Source organism: Pygoscelis adeliae, unplaced genomic scaffold (genome assembly GCF_000699105.1).
Source record: "Pygoscelis adeliae isolate BGI_AS28 unplaced genomic scaffold, ASM69910v1 Scaffold323, whole genome shotgun sequence".
Lineage (NCBI taxonomy): Eukaryota > Metazoa > Chordata > Aves > Sphenisciformes > Spheniscidae > Pygoscelis > Pygoscelis adeliae.
The window spans coordinates 216,588-234,385 of record NW_008824365.1 but is presented as its reverse complement, the minus strand read 5'-3'; the positions used below and the strand labels follow the sequence as shown (position 1 = coordinate 234,385).

Sequence of the window (17,798 nt, the reverse complement as noted above, 5' to 3'; positions counted from 1 at the left end):
GCCACAGAAGGGTGGTAAGGGTGAAGGAGGAGAGATGAGGGAACATGCTTGTGTATTTCCAGAACTCTTAATTGTGCGCACAGAATTGAAAAATCTGATTCAGTGGAAACTGTTCAGGCTTGCTTTGCTCTTCTGCCACATCACGCCAAGAAAAAACGAGTTGCTTCAGTGATTTCAGCTTTCAGGTTGTGCTGGGAGCCGGGACTCTTCTGACAGCCCCAGTTTTTTACCCTGCCAAGTGCCTTTCAGGCTGCTTTCACCCATCTTTCCAGGAGAAATGATAGGTAATTTTAGGAGTTAGCAATTTTGAGATATTCTTGAGGGATGGAGAACTTTAAATGTCTGATATGAACAGATAACCAGTAATAAAGATGGAATGTCCAGTAACTTCAGAGTTTATTGCTCAACTGCCTGTTGTGTGTTTGCAAGGGTTAAACTCAGTGAAACATTAGGCTTCTGCTGATAATTAGTTTTTTAGTTTAATGCAATTCAAACATAAAAGTAGTTAAAGACTTTTATACTATCTTTTGACCTACTGAAATGAACCACAGAATTTTTATTTGAATTCTCAAGTCTCGTTTCTATAAAAGGAGACATAAAAACATACCGTACACAAGCATCGCTTCCCCTTCTCCTTGCAAGCATGATGTTCAGAGTATTTATAAAGCAGACAACAATGGTGTGCAGTAATTCCTCAGGGTCAGCCAAGAATATTGGTGATGGAAGCTGAGTCCGATTGTTGTATCGGTGTGTAAATACTGTAACCAGTGTCATTTAATGAATTGAAAAAAGCACAAATCTTGAGGCATACCTGAAACACATAGAAACTAGTTATTTGACATCACAGATCCCGGATTCTTTTCGTTCGCTGGAGGTCTCTAAACAGCTTAGTCCTTTCTGAATTTCGACTATTGTCAACCCCCAGTTTCTTGTGGACTGTGTTGTCCATGTCAGACTTTCAATTAAAACACTTAAAGGGCAATTTGGTTCCACAGGAACCACGTCTTTCCCTTCTTTCATGCTTGTTTCGGTGGGATAAATTGAGCCTTAGGCTCTTCAGCCCACACATAAGTATCTTGATCTGTGTTTTTGATGACATTATCAGGTTATTTTGTATTTTTATCAAATGGCAAAGATGACAGGAGCTTTAAAAAAATGTAGACCTCGGCATGCATGTTGTCTGCAGGGCAAAATAAAGGAACTTTGAGACCAAGAATATATTACCTACTTAGTTTCTGGAAGCTATCAAATTAAATTTTACTTGATGCTACGATTTTCTCACGATCAAACATACTGAAAGGTTTTGGTTTTTTTAAGCACCGGTGGAATCCTCTCTGCGCTTCGTTTTTTCGCTTTGGTAGTTGGTACTGTATGAGCGTAGTTGGCTTTCACGATTGCTGCGGAAATATTTGCTGCTTTGTAGATTCTAGTGAAAGACACTTTCTGTAGCTCACACCAGTACTGGAAATTTCTTCTTAAAGTGTAGGAGCAGCTGCATGCGTGAGCGAGTGTGACTCTGGTCCCACTGAACATAACGGTTTGCTCAGCATGCATGTATTTGGAGGTGGCTGGTCTGTAAGCTACTGATAGGATGCAGGGCATTTCAGTTAAAGGCATGTTATTTATCTCTAATTTCTGTGTATTTCTTGGAAACAACTCTTTCTCCTCCCTTTCAGATCTCCACTGCAACACCTCTCCTTTTTCCTTCTCTTTCTAAATAGTTCCGAGCTGTGTAGAATGGTCTGGGTGTGCTTTTCCAGGCTCTTGAGTGAAGTTACCACAAATCTGATGATCTTTATTAACCGTACGTCCCCTCGAGGGGCCAGAGGAAAGCTTTCAGTGCTGCGGTGGGCAGGACTCTTCTTGGCTTTCAAGGGGGTGTGAGCGCAACCTACAGAAAGGAGCGGAGGCCGTAATTTCTGCACTGTTTCTGTGTATGTGGCACTTTGATTTCTTCCCCGAACTCCAGCACTTGTCGTTTGGATTCTTAACCAACTTGGATGCTGTAACCAGGCAGGAATAGAATCCCTGTTGTTGCAGAAGGTACCTACAAATATTCCTGGAAGGCATGTCGTTGATAATAAGTATGTGGGGTTTGTCGTGCTGTCTGCTTATGGATTCCCCCCCTGCTTTCTCAGATTCTTGAATTGTAATGTGATTTTACAATTTCTGAGAATAAGTCTTTTCATCACTTCAGCAGGGTGAAAGATCAGTGTTTGTATACAGGGTGCTGTGTAAAGCTGTGCAGGCAGTCTCGCCGAGTTGTTCTGAGCATGCCTATGGAGTGCATTGGAAAACGTTTCCAGATTTCCCCTCCCTCCAAATTTGTTGTACCCGTACCTCCTTGAGTTCTGCATCTGAGGTAACGGAGCTTATCTGAAGCGTAAGCTCATTGATGTCTTGTGTGTTCCCCAGTGTATGTTTTTACTGAAGCCATCAGAGAGATGCCTCATTGAAATTCTGTCTCTTCCTGAAATTATTTCGAGGGAAGCAGATGAGTGCTGTGGAAAAAGACTGTCCTACTCCCTAGAGACTTTTTCCATTCAGAAGTTGGTCTAAACCAGAATCTAAATCTCGTACTGATATCTCGTTACGCTTCTTAGTTCTGGATCACCATAAAATCTGAATTGATGCAAGTCTGTCTTTAAATCGAAATACAACTTTTTGCTTCAAAGAAGCACTAATAAGAAAAAACATACGTGCTGGTGGGGAGGTTGGCCTCTTGATTGCTTGAAATGAGACTTCAGCAGACGGCTTCTTTCCTACTCCCTATAAAATGGAGATATAAGTAGAACCCTTTCTGCATTCAGTTGATCAAATTTAGAAATATCTAGATGTATAAAATTGTTGAATCTTGACCACGTTTTTCATAGAGACCCTTCTAAGTGGCTCTGCATCTGTGCAGAACCGCTCCGGTTATATTCTTTTATGGCTGCCGTCAGTCAGTGAAGCCACCTCCTGCCTCGCTACTGGAACCAGTTAGGGTTCCCCTGCCCCATCTCAACTGCTTGCCCGAGCTGCTTTGATGTAAATAGTCTATAGTTAATCTTAATGCAAGTATACTGTTTTTTTCGGGTCACATCTTGTGATTGTAAAGCATTTTCCATCTTCAAATACCTATTTCTGTAAAGTTACGAGATACCCTTTTATAAAAGAGGTTTGAATTACTTAATTCCCAATTTTTTCAGCGAGCACTAGGAAAAGTTGCACTGTATGCTCTAAATCTGAAGTTTACTGATCTGTCTGGGAGCGCAGCAAGAGGAATCAATAACTAATCAGTGGGGAACTGCTGAGGACTACGTGTTAAAGAACAGAAGTTGGTGGGAGAACTTAGAGGTTGAAACACTTTTTTTTTTTTTTTTTAATGGAACTGTCTGCTTACCCAGAGTTTCCAAATTACTTCGTGTTAATATGAAATAAAACATCACAGGTCTTGAAAGACTGAGCCTGTTTTAAACCAGAATCTGGTCACCTCGAACACTTAATTATTTGGAATTTATACTAGGATTTCAATGCAAAGGCAAAGTGAATGTCCGCCATTTTGCATTGCAAAATGATTTCTGTGTAGCTGCAGCTAGCTTGGCACGCGTCGGAGTGTTGTCCAGCGGTCAGCGGTGCAAGTTCACAGAAGGGAAAACAAGGATAGTAATGTTAGTTTGTGAAGTGATACGTTTTCATCAGACTAAAGCTAAGAAAATTGGATGGATAAATGCATCTAACATTATTCATTATAATTTAGGCTTTTGGAAGTGAAGTTAGTTTTAAATTGAAATGTTGGATTCTGCACAACAGGAACAGTGTGCGAGTGACCCGAATACGTATAGCCGGTCAGGTTTTGCCCATGATCTGTGCGTTGGGCATCTTCCGCTGAAGTATTTGCTGTACTTCATAAGCAATTTGATAACTCCGTAGGACTGCAGTTCCTCATCGGGGGATCCTTCAGTGCCCCAGGACTCACTTGCCTTGGAAAAAACCCATGAGGTAGCTGTGTGTCTTTATCTCCTTTGCTCTTTTGAAAGAAAAATGTCAGAAAACTTTCATTTGTTTCCCTTTTGTTTGTCTGGAAAGGTTTCCCTGCTGCAGCATCTCTTTTCTTTGGGTCAGGACCGTGCGCCCTTACGTGTTCCTTTGGGTTTTTCGGTTTTATTTTGGCCTGCTCCTTTTCACTGTGGGTCGTAAGACTTTCCTTAGCTCAGTTGGTAGCAGCTCTACCCTGGATGCAGCTGTGTTGCTCATCTGGACATCTTCAGTTTTTCATCAGGGAGTGAAACTTTCTCAAAACAAACGAGGCTCTCCCAGGGTTGCCAGTCCCCTCCGCCGTGTATCTGTCCCGGTTAGCCTCAGGGTCTCTCCTGGATGGTTCTTTAAAGACCGTCCTGGTGGAAGGCAGGCGTCCAAATCCAGCTACGTCAGAGGAGCGGTTTGTAAGGTGACGGGCGGCAATAAAGTATAAAATTGAACTGTGTGTCATGAGCTCTGCATAGGCCAGTGCTGTTGACTGCTAAGTTGTGAAAAGATTATAGGAAACTAAATCTGTTGCTGTTTAAAGAAGCGTTGCACTCTGGAGCGTGGTACGAGGGAGCTGGGCCTTGAAGCTGCGGAGGCGGAGCTTGGGAGAATAAGAATAGATTAAAAACAAGGTTTAAAAAGTAGTGGTTGGCTGCCCTGAAGGAGCTCCACGGTAAAGGCATCGGCGTGAGAGGTTTTGGAAAAAGAACACGAGAAGCAGAGTGTAATTAGGAGGAGGAGGACGACCAGTAGGTGAAGGTCCTAAAGTGAAGGTGGTCTGTGTGAGTTGGGGAATCTTTAGCACTTTGTAAGGGGCAACTGTAAACGGAGCAAGCAAATAAAAGTGGTAGTTAGTTCTGCTGAAAAGAACACATTTTGTACTTTGTAGTTCCCCACTTGTAACTTTGTATCTGTGAGGTTTTGAGTATAAAATCGGTTTTTAGAACTTCTCCTTTTAGAAGAAAAGGTTATTTGGAAAAAATTCAAGTTTTCCATTGTCAGCTGGAGCAGGGGTTGGTCATTGTGTCCCTCGGTGTGGTTTACAGAGTCTAGAGATCAGACAGGACACGGGATTTTGCGTGGGGAATTTGGCAGCGAGCAGTATGTGGAGTTGGCAATTAACCCTTTAACCTGTTTGTGCAGACCAGAACAGCTTCGCTCGGACTGGGGAAGGCCCAGTGCCTGCGCTTCAGGTTACTGCTGCTTGCCTGACACAGCCGAGCTTTAGCAGTTGTAGTCTGCAGTACGTCATCAGCTTATTTCTTTTTGCAAAGTTCCTTTATTGAGCTGCTTCTCTGGAAGCGTAGCAGAAGCTCAGCTGTTGCTGTTACACATCTAATGCATGTTTTGAAGAAATTCTGCGTTTTTGTGTCGAGCATATGCTGACTCTTCCCATATTTACAGGTCCCATACAGGTAGAAGTAAGAACCTGCTAATGCTGAGCGGATATCAGGAGGTGTTTTGGTTCATCACGGATGTAAAAAATCTGGGATAAGAGAGTGTTTTACATGTGGCTCTGTCCAAGCTCTCTGGTCTTCCACGTTGCGAGCCCTCAAACATGCTTATTTGTAGTTCAGGCTCGTCCTTGCTCATATGATTTGTATGGGCTCCTACCGAGCTGTGCTGTCCGAAACTTGTCCCCTCTGCAGCTGGGGAGCAGGCCAGATCACCTGAAAAACGACAGTGACCTTTGTGGAGATCTCATCCGGAACAGACTAGTTTGCTCTGGCTGGGAGAGAAATTTATTTCTGAGCAAACGTGCTCGTCGGGTGTGCAGGCAGAGCTGGGTGACTCATGGGTTTAGCTGCAGCCCTGACGCTTGTCAGGCAAGTCGGGTTTCTGCCCGCGCTGATGTGACAGTCACCTGAGACTGCTCACACCGTGCAGCTGAGTGTTCCGCTGTCGTGAGACGTGGTGAAGGGTTCAGGTACTGGGTTTTGGACTCGGAATCGTCCGCCAACCCTTTTATGTACCAGTTCGGTCGCCCAGTTAATGAATGTAATTCCCCTTTGCCTTGGATGCTGAGAGCTTCTGCCGGTTCCTGCCCGCTGTTGGAAATTTCACTTTGGGAATTTGTAGCTGGAAAAATATCCTTGAAAGGTGCAGCAAGAGCTGTTTAAAAAAATAAAGAAAAAGTTAGGGGTTTGTAATAGATTAACTGCTATTCGGAGCAAGGATCCAACGGTATGCTTAAGAAGAAAGCGCTTGTGTCACGGGTAATTCCACATAAGTTGTTCAAGAAAGTGAATTACCGGCACAGGGCGCAGGTAACGCACCGTGGGCAGTTCACTCTTCCCCTGTGTAGTCTGTCGGTTCATGAGTTGCTCACAGTTGGGGGTGGTGACATACCTTTTTTTGTAAATAAAATGACTGTAAAACCACACAGATGGTTACAGAAACCTTGAGACAAGTGAAATTTTTTTTTTTCCTCTATTATCAGAAAATTATGGAACTTGGTTGATGCTCTGCAAGGCTTTCCACCATTTCTTTTATTGTTCTGCTTGGGCAGACTCGTTATCGGAAAGGTTATTTCTGGGGTAGGCAAGGTTTTGTATTTAGCAGCCTTCATGTACTCAAATATAGCATGCTTGTTGTGAATAAAGTTAAATTGTGTGTTTTAATTTTCTAATGAACTAATTCCTGTGTTTTTCAGATTACACAGCGTTTTTGGGACACACCTCTGTTGGATTTTAATATACGTCCTGCTAACAACAGCTTTCAACTATGGAATCGGTAAATATTTACCTTGCTTCTGTCCAAATTTTCTGTTTTATTACCTAACAAGTGCTTGTGTCCATGTCGATGTGTTTGTGGGTTTTTTGTAATTTTTTTTTCATTTTCTGAAATTTGAAGGTAAAAATTGCAAACTTCCATGGAATAACTTAAAGGTACTAACCAAGAATATCTTCAGAAATGTCTTTAGTTCTGAGATGCCCTTTCACTTTCATATCATTTCAAATGTAGCAAGTTTTTGCCTGACTTCAGTGAAAGCAGAAGTTAACTTTCCTGTGGGGGCAGTTCCAGCACTGGTTTGTCCAGCAGACTGCCTAGCTTGTTGGTGCTGTTGACTGCCGAGTATTAAATATCCTCCTACCTCTAGTATACCATGGTCCCCTTTGTTTCTCTTCACTTTCAAATGTCTTTTTTAAAAAAAAAAAGTCTATTAAGAAGTGCCAGTTTCACAATGTTACGTCTCCTTGTGATTAGTTATAATTGAAACAGATGGCACCTATGTTTCATTTTGGGCAGAGAAACCTCCCAATATGCTGAGACTACAGTTTGATTCAGTGTTAGGATTCAACTTTTTGGTACCATTAGCAGATGTAGAAATAACAGGCTATCCTGGAGTAGAACTGGGGGGGAAGAGATTTTTGCATTTTGAGAGAGGATGGGAGAGGTCAGTGCTGTCCTCTGGAAAGCAAATGGTACAGATGTAGCTGGTAGGAAGGAGTTTGTTCTTGCTGTTGGTTTTTTTTTGTTTTTTTTTTCTTTTTTTCTGCGGTACTGGCAGTGTGGTGTGTTGCGAGGTGAATAAAAGCTGTTGTTCACTGCTCTCCGTGAGCTCAGCTTTGCAGTGTGTGTCATGGCAGTGTTACGGAGGGGAAGCTCGGCGGTGCAGAGTTGAAGGTCATCCCCAGCGTGCCCAGAAACACGACGGAGAAGGCTCTCAATGGATAACCTACAGTGTGTTGCTTCTGCCGTGGGGCTTTGGGTACTTGGCTGACCTCTTGGTTTATGCTGCAATGGGATGATTTGTGTTGAAATTGTTGTTACGATAAAGGCCATTATTGAAGGAGAGTTACTCTGTGTAGAAATACAGGTCTGCTCTACCAGGTGGCTTTGCGAGCTGGGAGGTTTCTTTTGTCCTGGGTTTTGTGGGGGAAAAAAAAATAATCTTTGTATTTAGTTTGTCCATAATAATTCCAATTTAGTTTGTCTGTAATAATTCCAAGGTATTCAGACGAAGACAAGACGTTATTTCCGTTTCCTTTGGCGAATATTAATAGCAGTAGAAGCCTTTCACGGTGAAACAAAACAGACTAGGCATCAGTAACGCTCCCCTGCTGCAGCTAGGTAATTAAAGTGTATGAAGTGTGAGACCTTTTGCTGTAGCATGCAGTAGCTCTTTCCTTAATGGGTGCTCTGCAGTCCCCTGAAAAACTGAGCTGAATCCTAACATCAATTGTAAAACAGGTTGTTTACTGCCTGTTATATTTCATAGTTCGGTACGAAGATTTTTCATTCCGAATTTTGAAGTCAGTGGTGGTTTGCTTTTTTTGAACGCAAACCGTACTTTTAACAGGGTAGTATTAATTGCAGTACCTTTCACTTAAACGAAAACTTACTAAACATTCTAACGTATTTGCGTAGTATACTTGCCCGCTGGGCAAAATGACGTGCTTCCTGACAGATTATAGAGCGTTATGGCAGGCTGCACCTCTCCAGGCCCTTTTGTCTGCATCACCTGCCTTTTGGCCGCTAATATCTTCTAGGATTATTACTGAGAGCTTGAATTATGCACTACATCGCTATGGTAGCTGCCCTTTAGAAAAGTTTGCCACACAGGCCTTTCTCCATCTTTGGCCCTTTTCTCTCTGGATGTTTTGTACTTTGTTTATATACAGCCATGCTATGTCGATTATGGGTCTAGCTGAAACCGTGAATGGAAAAACTGGACAGATGAAGGTTGAGGCTGTATGATGTGACAAAACATTCACGCTGTGTAGAAAGAAATAATTACTATGAAATTGGATGTTTATCTGACTTCTGAAACAAAAAAAAAAAAAGAAAGAGTGATTGTGCTTTGTGGGTTTTGTGAGCCCTGGGAGGTGATAGTTAAGTGACTTTTTCCAGTAAAATAAGTTTTTATCTGCTGCTCTGCAAAGACAGACTATTGCATTACTTCAGATTCATATTTGTCTGGGGTCTAATAGCTCCGTTCCTGGGCCACTGCAGTATGGAGATGTTGGGGAGGAGAGAACAAGGGGAGAAGATCAGAATCTTCCAGTGTTGGCTGAAAAGAATTACCCAAATCTGGCACGTTCTGAAACTGTAGAGGTGAATTCATAGGCTTTGTGCTGGTGGGGAGGCTACGGCACACACGGTCACTGCAGTTTCTCACGCAGGTATCTGCCAGCGCACTGATGTGCGGTTTATGCCATCCTCCGAGTAGCCCAAGGGTTGAACTGAGTTGGTGTCTGGCCCAAGCTTGAGTAAAAACGTCTCGTCCTAAAAGGCAGTCGTTCTAAAAGCGGGTCCTTGTCATCTGTGTTAACTCCTCGTGCTGTGCCAGGGTAAAACCCTGGGGTGCCTCGGTACTCGTGTGCCAAACGGGCAGGGTGATGATGTGCCACCTTCTGTCTTGTCTGAGGGGAAGGTGGTGTATCGTGAAAGTGCTCAGCTTCTGTCACCCGTCCATTCGTGACTATGAGAATGAGGTTGCCCTTGCTGTAAACCTGCAACTGAAAATCCACTGGGGCACAAAACTGGCTGGTTTGGGTTTTTTATCCCCCCTCAAGCGACTTGTGCGTACCAGCATATAACTTGCTGTAAAGGATGCTGCCTCGATTCCCCGTTGAAAGAGACTGAGGAGCCTGATCTTCAGGACCAGGCGTACCTTTGTAGTAAGATCCTGCTGTGTTGGCTCTATTCTGATGATGCGTTCCACATTTCATAGCTTGGCTAATGGAAATAAAGCTGCGGTGCCGGAAGGGGACTCGGAGGGTGTCCAGTGTGCTGTTCCCTTCGGTTGCAAACCTGATGCGGGGTGTTTCTGTCCCTGGGAGGTGGTCTGCTCCCGTCACATGTGCTAATGCCACTGTTTGTGATGGTGCGCTGTTAACCTGATCACCAAGATATTCTGCATTTAAATAAAATATAAATATTTAGAGGTTTATATGGATTGCTTGTGGCGTGATCTGCTGACCCAGAAGCAGTTGCGTTGGCGCAGCTGGAGGACCAGAAATGCTGTGGTACGTTGTGGGGGGGGAGCAGAGGGCCTGTTCCACTGCAGGAAGTGTTGTGAAAGCCTGAGATTTCTCCATTTTGGTAGGTGGCTCCTTTATTGCGAAACGCAGGAGTTGCTACAAACACTGCTACCCTCAGTTCTCTAAAACAGACTCGGGGTTTTTTTGTCTTTTGGTCGCCCCCCTCCGCCCCCCCCAGCTTTCTGTAGTAATAGCAGCAGAGGTCCTATCTAAATGGGTGGGGAAAAAGGGAGTTCAGTCAACTGTATGAGGTGCCGGCTTCACGTAGCCTGAATGGCTGCAACGTGGCAGCACTCACGCCGCAATGAGTAGGACAGGTATTTTCTCACTAAACCCTTTTGAACGGTTTGCTCGAAACAAGCCAGGTTCATCCGCGTAGCTACTTTTTACTTGTTGACAGCGAGAAACGGCTGCATCGCACCGGGCTCGTTCTGGGGTTCGGTGACTCGATGGGTTTGCAGCGCCGGAGCTGACAGCTGGTGTGATTCGCGCTTTCCCAACATCTTCGTTAGGGAAGCAGAGGGGTCAAGGCTTTCTCCGAGCAGCAGAGAGATTGCAGCGGCTTTTGATGGTGGTTTTGGCACTGGTATTTTACGGAGTTCGTAGTGAATATGTAGGTGTGAGATTAAAAGAATGAATAAGGTAGCACTGCTAAACAGAAATGCTTTTCAGAGCTGCAGATGTGCCTTGTTCTGACCTCCCGAGAAGGATACGGTTGTAAAGCTGAGGCCCGTACTGGAAAAGCAATTACAGCGCGTGCTTCCAGGATTGAATTGTCCTCAAAGTCAGATGCTGCAGTAATGTAGCGTTGTTTAGGTGGAATGTGACTTTACTTTAACTGCTTGTTATTTTTCTATTAGTGTTCTTAAATGTGTTCGTATACAGTTTACAATTTTTACTGCTTTGGGGGAAATAGAGCTTAGTATTCCACAAGGAAGATATTTCTTTGCATACAAGCGTTCTTCTGAGCTTCCAGGCTTTTTTCCACGTTTCAATTCTTATTGCTTCCAAATTAGAGGGGTTGGAAGGTGACACAACAGAAGTGCAGCAAACATTTTTTTTCTTCAGCATGTCGGTCACAGCCGAGCTGAGCAGTGGGGCTTTCCGTGTGGTTCTGGGGTATGGTGTGGAAGCGTTGGCTTCTGGGGCAAGAAGACGGTGTGTTATGAAGCAGGGCCTGGAGAGGGGAAGCCGTGTGCAAGTGGAATTAAGTCTCATGTAGCAGTAAAGAATTGGAGCTGTGTGGCTTGTGGGTTTGACTGACTTCTGCTGCGGTCCTCACCCCACCCCTGAAACGGTGGAGCCCTTTCTCTTAGAAAAATTCAGGTTTTGGAAGTGCCTTAAAGCAGCTGGGTGGCTCTTGCGGTGCAGGTTTGCCTGCAGTGTTTCAAGTGAGGCAGTTTGGGTTTGTGCTGGTGCGTGGCTCGGCCTGGGAAGGGCTGCAGCCAGGGTGGACGGGAGATGGGTTGCTGGAGAGCATTTCTTACCCAGTGCTCTTCTCTGGCACGGTGCTCGTACACTGTCGTACCTGCGTGAATGTGAGGTGGGTTTCCACGGCTGTTAGGAGCGGTAAGCTTTTCTGTTTGTCCATTTTGGATGTAATCTACATTTGATTTTTTAAAGCCATATCTTCACCGTAAGCAGAGGTTAAACAGAGGTGGCTTTATTGTGAGCCTAGATCACTTCATCGGTCAAAGGGGCTTGAGTTTTTGGACACAAAACCCCTCTGACACCTGCAGAAAAGATCTTTCAAATCCTTCCTTCTACCCCAATGAAAAAGCTGGATTCTCAGATGTAATCTCAGCGTAAGCATTTGATTTGAGTGTTTGAATTGCTGCTTTTACAGTTCTCTGTGTTTTATCAGAATTTGTTAAATTGCCAGTATTATTCACATGCCACTTTTGGCAGATGCCACCTACATGCCCTCAATATGAAACCTGCCTTTTAGAAGTGTAGGTAGGGAAGCTCCTTTCTTGCACGTCAGATGTTAGAGAGTGGAGCATTTACATTAATTCGCTTTCACTAACCTTTCCACTGCTAATAAGCTAACCTGGCCCACGTGCACAATACAGCAGCTTTAACGAACAGATCTGGGCTGAGCAGAAACTTTGAAACATGTCTTGCTTGACTGATTTCTTTGGGTGTAATTCAGATCTGCGTGTTCACCATGACACAGAAGGACGTTCTTGGTAAGAGCAATCCACAACCAAATATAACACTTGTCCTCCTTCCTCTCGTGTCCTGTTTAGAACTAGACAAAACCATGGCAATAATTACCTAAAAAGAAGGAAAATAATTTGTTGGTGCCCCCCCCCCAACTCCACTTGTTTTTGAATAATTTTATTCTCTGAAGGGGCTACATTATGACCACAAAAATCCTAATTTTTTAAAAAAAATCTACTTTTGAGTTAGGATTTTGTAGATTTGTACTAATGTACTCTACGCTTAATAAATCACAGTTGCATTTAGGAACAAGTTCATTAAAACAAGCTTGTAATGTAGACGGTGCACAGGATCATCATTTCCAGTAACTGGCAGAGTCTGTTATTTCATGGGAAGACTCCTATGAGACGTACAGCCCGGGTGACACATGGAGGCACGGTTTTGGGAAGGGAATCTGTAGGTTATTTGGTGCGTAAGCGGCCAGTTACTGCTTCCATCGTTGTGCAACGGCGTTCCTGGGTGCGAACTCTCCTGAAAGTAAAAGTGCTTTCAGGCAGGTTCTGGTGTGTCACGTTGCAGGAGGCTTCTGCACGCAGAAACGCTCACTGAAGAAGTGAGGTGCAGTGTTTGGAGCGATGGTCTTATTTATTTCCGAGTGTTTTGTGTAGCACCACAGTGTGTTCTTAGAAGGGAATGAAGTTACGGTCTCCGCCCTGAGGAGGTGGTGCTCTGGATGCGAGATGACAGGCTTTGGAGTGAAATGGCAGGATTACACAAAATATGGCTGAAATCGCTTGTTTTCAGAAGATACCCATCATGCTATGATTAAGTGCAGATGATGCATTTGGCAGCAAGAGGTGTGCAATCTGTTCCTACCCTAAGGAGCTTGCAGACCAAAGGCCTGCTGATAAGACCAGACTCACTGTTGTACTTCTTGAATGAATAATGGTTGAGGACGTTCTTGTTCCCTTATCTTCTGCTCTTTTAAATAATGGCATGGATAATTGTGAGCCTGGTGATTTTGACACTCAAATCCCTGAGCTCTTTAAGGGGGAAGTGGTTTTTGGTGTTTGGGGGGATGCACTCCTGTTGCGTGAATACTGAGGGAGATGCATCAGTGACTGGGGCATCTTTAGTGGAGCTGCAGGTGGGACAGTCGGTGTCCGACAGGGACAAGTCGGCTGCCTGACACCCCCCAAGCGGGAGTCGTTGCTTGGTGGTGTAAAGTGGCAGGAAAAACCCGGGTGTGAATTTTATGGAAACCTTGCATGGAAGATGGTTTGGCTGAACCACCGAAGTCTTGCAGCCTGTTTCTTTAATACCTGCATGTAAAAGGGGGAAATTGTTGATATTGGAAGCAAATGCAAAATTGATGGATATGCTTTATTCATACTCTTTGGAAGGGGACTTCTGACAAAACCAGGAAATGCTTCTGAAAAGTGAGTCTTAAATGTCGAGTGTGAAGATGGAGACTACGCGTTATCATTATTTCTGTTCCCTTGGTTAAATTCTTGGCAGAGCTTTAATTTTAGAAGAACAAGACAACAAGGGCTGAGACTTGCAGGCTCAGTCTAATTCATTACTGGCTTAATTAGATGCTTGAGAACTCAGGTATTCTGACAGTTTTTGCAACGCCACGTTATGCCTGTTTTATAGTAGTTTGCTGGACTTATCCAGCAGAAATTCAAAGACAACTTCATTGAAATGTATTTAACAAGTTAATATTGTAATTAGTGTTGTGATCTTGGATTGAGACTGGAGAGGCGAATTGTTTCCAGTTGCTGGTGGTGTCCAGGAGCTGGGAGGAGGGATTTCCTGGGTGTTTTGCAGAAACTTGCATCTTCTTGTGGACGTGCGGGCGAGGGGGTGCAGGCTGTCATCAGTGCTCACCGTGGCAGAGGCAGGGGGTCCGAGGGGCTTGAGTTCCCGGAACCTCTCTCTGTGCCTGGGCATTTTGGGAAGCCGGCACGCCTGGCTTTTCCGTCCTCAGAAGTGGCTTTGGTTTGGTAGACAAAAGCTCTGCTTTCACTCGGAACTGTTTAATCCGCGTTGCCTGCCTTCACCACTGCCCAGGCTCACCTGGGGTGCAGGCAGATGGCTGCTGGCCACCGCGCCGGGGCATTTTGGGAGGTGACAGCCCTTCCTTCGGTGAGGGCCGTGGCAGAACGCGGCACTGGGTAAAGCAGATTTCTGAAGCACTGTGGGACTGGCTAAAACTCTCCGCTTCCCCCCAAAAGCGGTGGTCTCAGCTGTAATGTTTTTAACTCTTGAATTTGGAACAGACTTAGAAGCTCACCTTTGGGGGTGGTAGCTTGTTAAGTTGTCAATACTATTGCCTGTAACCATCTGTTCTACCACTAAGTAGCTGCAAAAATCAGTAATTCATTCTTTATTTTTTTTTTGAGGAGCTTGGATGTAAATCTTCTCCCTTGTTACTTATATGGGTTCCCTTGTTATAAAAGACAAGCATCTCCACAGCACTGGAAAGGCAGAATGCCACTCTTTCTTTAATCTTTCATCTAAATTTGTTTGAAATTTAAATTCAAATAGTTACCAATGTTAGAGGTTACTTTGGAGCACAATAGCTATTTCTGGTGAAGTCAGCACGTGGGTCTCCCCTGTCAAACAGCAGTGTGCTTGTGTGACTTCACCTTCCTGGGTTAACCACTCCTAAGAGGAAAGGAGATGGTAGGCACGTGTACAACTTATTTTAGGAAATTGCCGCTGTAAATGGGTGTTGTGTTTGCTTTTGCAAGTAAAACTTGTCACGTGTTCTTGTTTTTTATTTATTTATTTTTGTCCAAGTGAATTAATAACCCAAGTGGGCTGGCTTCGGTAGTTCTGGTGTCAAGTCGTTGTTGGTAATTAGGGTCACAGAGGGAGAGGTGGTCTGGCGGCAGCTCTGGTGGTTGCCGTGTAGGAGTCGTGGGAACATTGAGACAGCATCGATTGTAGGACAGACAGACAGACTACTGTGTATTGTACCCTGAGTTATCCGGGGCTGGGATTTCTCTTCTAGGTTTAAGTTGCAGAATCAAAATGGATTGGCATCAAATAGTGCTGTTAGTGTTTTGGGACATGAGATTGGCGCCAGTTACTGGGGTTGTCTTCGGTGCTGTCACATGGGGGGTAGTGATGACACGTTTTTAATGCAGAAGGACTTTGCAGCCTGAGGACGGGTGCTCTTCAGAGTTTTTACTCCCTTCCTGCATCACTGGAGTTCAGTTTTCAAAATGTTTATTTTGGTGGTTGTCTAAACTACAGAGTGTATGCCTGAGGGTTCTGTCGAGACGATGTCCAGTTTTCCCAGCTTCACCCTGTTGGTGCGCTCACCACTGATGGAGGAAGCTGGGTTTTGTCTGATCTAAAAGAACAACTGTTGGATTTTGATGGAGTTTCAGTGTGATGTGTGTGTCTGGACTCATCCTATGATACAATAATGTAAAAATGCAGTATTATCTTGCAATAATATACAAGCAGCAACGACCGGACCGGCTCTGCTCTTGGGTCAGGCGCACGCTCCTGCCTTTTGTATCTACACGGGCTTTGCTGGAAACACTCGGGCGCTGTGCATGGCTGGGGAAGGCTGGGAGCAGCGCTTGGGTGAGGATGGGGCCTGAGCCTCGCCGTCATGGCAGGCTTGTTTGTGTGATGGGGAACAGCCCTTATACGATGAAGAAACGGGGAAGCTCTTGGAGGACTTAGTCCTGGCTGTAATTAGTATTTTGGAGGATTTGCCGGATAGGAGTGGTCTCTAAGGATTGACAAAGAAGCCCAGAACGGTGCATCTGTTGTTCCTGGCGGCTGTCGTAAAGAAGGACCTGGCATGCTGCTATCAATTCCTCGTGTACCCTTAGAAAATTTTAATCCTTGCAGGCTTCGGTGGTTTTTAGGAAAAGTCGTTAATCTAAAAGTTGTAATGCATCTTGCAGGGAGGCTTGGACTCTATGGGGCAGAGCTCAGGTGTTTTTAAGAGTACATGATCTGTGACCCTCCTTGGCTTCAGATGGTGACATTTAACCTTAATTCTCAATTTCCTGGCAGTCTTGACACTCGGTTTCTTTCCAAGTTTGGTAGAAGGCAGGATGGCAGCGTGAGGACTGGATGTGTTTGCGTGCTCTTTGGCACCTCGAGCTTCCCCCCAAGGCTGACTCGCAGTCTGGCGTAGCTGAGCTCGAGCAGTCGGCCAAACGCCAACAGCGAACTAACATGGGGAAAATACTTGGAGGAGCTGGTCAGTTTGATGGATGTGGGTAGGTATGGCAGGAGGAGTTCTTTGGTTTTGGTCATTTTTGTCCTTTTATATAATTTTTCAGCTGTTTAAACTAACGGTGTAAGGATTAAAAGGTCAGTGTTGCATAGCTCTGGTTATTCTCTGCTGGATCTAGAGTTATTGCTGGTGTCATATAAGAAAGATACTTCCTTTTTATGTTACACAGTCAGAAGAAAATTATTTTGTTGTCGTCAGTAGTTTTTACCTCATTCTTGTAGTCTTGCTAATATCCTGTATTTGTTTTTTTGCAGGAAGCCTTTCAATGTTTTCTTAATTGGAATTAAATGTTGTAATAGAAATGCACATTTTGGTTGAAAATGATGTAGGAAATAAATATTCACAGAAATTTATTTTAAGTGAGTAGAAAAACATTCATTGGAGGGCTTTGCTTTGGAACTTCAACTTCTGAGAGGTTTAATGAAAGCTTTCTTTGCTCTTGGGGAATAATAAAGGAATAAACCAACTCTACTGCTCCTGAATTATCTTGAGCAGCTAACCTCAGAGACTGATACTAAGTCTATTTGTTAGTATGTTGTAAATTATGTTAATTAACGTAATGATACGGATTTAATTCTATACGAAAGTTATATGGAGTCAAAAATCAAATGACAACAGGTAGTAAATAATTTGACAAAATAAAAACATGAAAACAAATCACAAAAAAAAATCTGTATTCTTTTCCTGTCAACAGTTAGGACTGCATCTGGACATAGCAGCTGGTCAGTCCTGAATTCTTCTTTCCTCTAGTTTTTAATGATGCTTTTACAACAGTCTGAAAGGAGGTCTCTGTCTGCATGAACTGGTAGCAGGGACGTAGCAGTTCCTCTGGGCTTTGCATTCAGCGAGGTACCGCACAGCTAAATTCGCCTTTCTTTCTCCCTGCAGTTTCTTGGTTATTTAGTGCTTTAATGTAAGGAGTACCTGAATGTGAACGATATACGCGAAGGTTTGGCTAAAGATATAGCTTTCCTCATTCCCTTGACCTCAATCTTGCTGAAGGTAGGAAAGCTTTTAAAATACAGACAGCACTGGGTGTACATATGCAGCTGTACGTGTACATGCGTGTGTATTTTTAAATGTCCCCTATCTCAAGGTCATAGGCAAAGTGCAGATTAGATTTGCTGTAGCAAGATATCTGTTATTGGGGCTTATTCCCGTGGTCTGAAAGGAGTGTGGGATGGGGACCGAAGGAGAGGTTTTCATCCGAGTCCCGCGTGGTGCTTTGTACCTGCCTGGGTGAGAAGAATGTGGATTGACAGTCTCTCTTCCCACAGTAGTCTTCAGAGCTGCTTAATCTATTTTTTTCATACTTGCGAAACAGCACCAAGCTTTGAGACACTCCTGTGTAAGCTTAGGCGATGATGAGC

At 44.1% G+C, this 17,798-nt stretch overlaps 1 protein-coding gene across 1 annotated transcript in view; it reads left to right on the top strand.

Moving 5' to 3' along the window:
- Positions 1 to 6,661: 6,661 nt before the first annotated feature.
- ANKRD11 (ankyrin repeat domain 11) overlaps positions 6,662 to 17,798 on the top strand; it is a 133,426-nt gene continuing 122,289 nt past the window's right edge. Inside the window, 1 exon segment of the mRNA XM_009319899.1 lies at positions 6,662 to 6,741. The gene's annotated coding sequence lies outside the window, so the exon portion shown is untranslated.